At 33.2% G+C, this 3138-nt stretch overlaps 1 protein-coding gene across 1 annotated transcript in view; it reads left to right on the plus strand.

The window, feature by feature from the left end:
* The first annotated feature begins 615 nt into the window (after positions 1 to 615).
* Positions 616 to 3138, plus strand: part of LOC117117912 (ankyrin-1-like) — a 10204-nt gene continuing 7681 nt past the window's right edge. The window contains exon 1 of the mRNA XM_033262391.1: positions 616 to 820. The gene's annotated coding sequence lies outside the window, so the exon portion shown is untranslated. The remainder of the gene's footprint in view (positions 821 to 3138) is intronic.

The following is a 3138-nucleotide window of genomic DNA, read 5'->3' on the forward strand; positions in this document are numbered from 1 at the left end:
ATGGCTAATATTAAGGCTAATAATAATAAAAAATAATTATAATTTTAATGATAATGATGATAAATAATAATGCTATTTATGTTATGATGAGAGGTGATGATGATGATGATATGATAATGATTATGATAAATGGTAATAATCATTGTAATAATGAAAAGGGTAACGATCATGAATGGTATAATTATGATTATCATCACTGTTAATCATGACAATGATAAAGGTATAGCCCTAATTACAATTATAAATGTGGCTAATTTGATTTTCTTAACTTAAAAAAATAATCTTTATATTTCTATTGTGTTTTTAGTGATCCAATGTTCGCATGTTTTTTTTCTCTTTAAGCTCAGAACAAAATAAAATACATTTTGGCTGATTTACTGTTTAATACATAGAGTATATTACAGTTACAAAAAGGAACTATTGAAACCAATCGCAAATATGTTCGCATAGGAACGCTATGCGTCTGTTTTCTTGGCAACACATTTACTAAATCGTTCATGGAAAATTACTTAATTAAACAAATGAACAATTCAACTTTGAACTACAATATATTATTTATTGTTCACTATTTACATATATAAAGGCTTATAATAACACGATCGATAGTATTTATGAACTCTTTCGAAAAAGATCCGGATTTCGTCACATCTCTGTAGTGGGAAATCCCATGGCCCTTTAAATAGCTGGCATCGTTATTCAACTCTGAATAGTATCCGGCGAAATCATTTAAAGTTAGAACCCTGGACAGTACTGTGACATGACGAACGATGTAGATAACACGTTTTAACTTGGACTATTAAAATACAGCACTTCCTACAAGGTAAGCTAAAATAATTAGAAATAAACTTAAGGTATGGGTTGTTATGGATAAGATAGCTGCTCATAATGGAAGTCGCTACCAGACATCCCAAGTGATAGCCTATCGATAAGCGTGGGAACTGGTATACATGTATTAGACTTTATTAGAGGCATGCTCCCCATAATTATTATTCGCTAATATGTCTGGAATACGTTCTTTGCTATTCTAGAGTTTTATATAACCTTGAAATTGTATACAACTTTAAATATTTGTTTTTAGAGGAAGGTCTAGGGATACATCGGGAACTGTCAACAGATTGTCATGGTCTGACAAATCATTCCTGTGGTGGCTTCGAATATTGATTATCAATACCATAGTTTCCGCTCAATTGATTCAAGAGGGTGACAATAATTAATTTCTCTACTTTTCTGTAATTGTGTTAAGTGCTTCGAGATTGTTAAACTTTATATAAATTGGAATTATTATTAATACTTATGGCGTTATCGCCGTCGTTACCGTCGCCTTGCGCGCAGCGTGTTTTTTTTTTTCTTAAATTTGTCGAACAACACGTGGGAGTAAACAACAAAACTGCCATTTAATAGCTTACCATGGAGTTATAGATCAATAAAAGTTTGAATTGTTATAAAATATTCTACTACCATGAGGCTGAGACACAGGGCCGCCTAGAGAGAGAGAGGGGGGGGGGGGCTGAGGGAGCCTACCTTTCGCCTCTCATGCGCAAGATCACAGGCGACTACTAGGCCCTACTAAATTCTAATAGGCCTAAGTGTGTGGTTGGCTTTGTTGTTTTCGGTAGAATCTTCTCGGTGAATTGATTCTCGAACGAGATAAACAAAAGCTCTCTAATGACTCAAGCTACTGCATGACCGTTTTTATATTTTAATAAAACCAATTTCTTTTATTTAATAAAACCAATTTCTTCTGTTTTTAAATACATTTCCCCTGAATTCCTGATAATTCGTTATCACGCATAGGCTTGTGCTAAATGCGGGACAAATTTATGATCACGCATGTGTTCTGTAAAATTCGTGTTTCATCCAAAATCACTTTGACCGTCCCGCACGATGCGAGACGGTTGGTAACTATGCATGTTAAAAGTCTTGACTGATAGAAGCTGAATGCCTGATTGCCTTACATTGATCATATGGCGATATAAATCATCATAACCCACAACAATATATTCCTATATTATTAAGCGTAATCTCCCCTCCCCTATCAAAGGACACATGTCAGCGGGTAGGGGGTGTGCTATAGGACTTCTACGGGATTTCCCCATTTCCTACCGTTCAAATCCAATGACCAATGATTGATTAGCATTAACATTCTAGACTGGGTCTTGAAAAGACGTTTTCGTAATGTCAATATGCTTACTCATAGAGGTATACCTTCTGCACATAGTACAAAATAAACAATGACGGAAGCCCGTTTGTTAAGCGCCTAATACAGTAACCACGTAATCTGAAATTGTGAAATAAAGTTAAAAAAAAATAAAGAATATTCAACCAAGCACTTTGCTGAGCACTGTATACAAAAAAAATAAGATAAGTAGTAATCCTACTGCCGTGTCTTTTTGACGTAGACCTATAAAATAACACTAGTAGCACTTTATAGAAACTTAAATTATATTTATTAATTTATTATTTATTCAAGAAAACAATTACAAAACAAAGCACAGGTTTACAAAAAAAAAATTAATTAAAAATAAGAAAATAAACAAATAGAAAAAAATAAAATAATGAGTATTTTCTAGGAAGATTCAAAGGCAAGATAATTCCACTATCATTAGCAATGCTGTGAACCTCCACCTACAATTTACCAAAAATATTTAAATTAAAGATTTTACTACTGCACACACATTAATTAAATTTGCCTAAGTAAAAATAGAAAAATACAGTATATACAAACTCACAAATTACATTAATTAACTATTTACACAATAAAATAAGATCCATAATTAAAATATAAAAGATGAAAATAATAAATTCAAAAATTTATAGAGGCCTACACGGAGCAAAGATCCATTATTATCTGTATCAGTTCATTGACATAACCGTATGTCAACAGTCTATGCGTCATACAGATTGCTGGCAAAAGCCTGTGTAATAGGCCTAAACAACAGTAATGGATCTGCTCGACGGAAAGGGGTTGGGGGGGGGGAGCTAAATGAGCGAAGCGGGAATTCTGGCTGAGGGACAGTGGGCTTCAAGGAAGTTACGAAGTTTGGTAATATTTTAATATATATTTTGGTAAGTAATATTTTTAATAGGCAACAAATGTAGTCAGTGGCAGAGATTCCATATTTTCATAGAAATAGCTTA

This window comes from Anneissia japonica, unplaced genomic scaffold, assembly GCF_011630105.1.
Source record: "Anneissia japonica isolate Jap-2015-1 unplaced genomic scaffold, ASM1163010v1 scaffold287896_len759773_cov187, whole genome shotgun sequence".
In the NCBI taxonomy this organism is placed as follows: Eukaryota; Metazoa; Echinodermata; class Crinoidea; order Comatulida; family Comatulidae; genus Anneissia; species Anneissia japonica.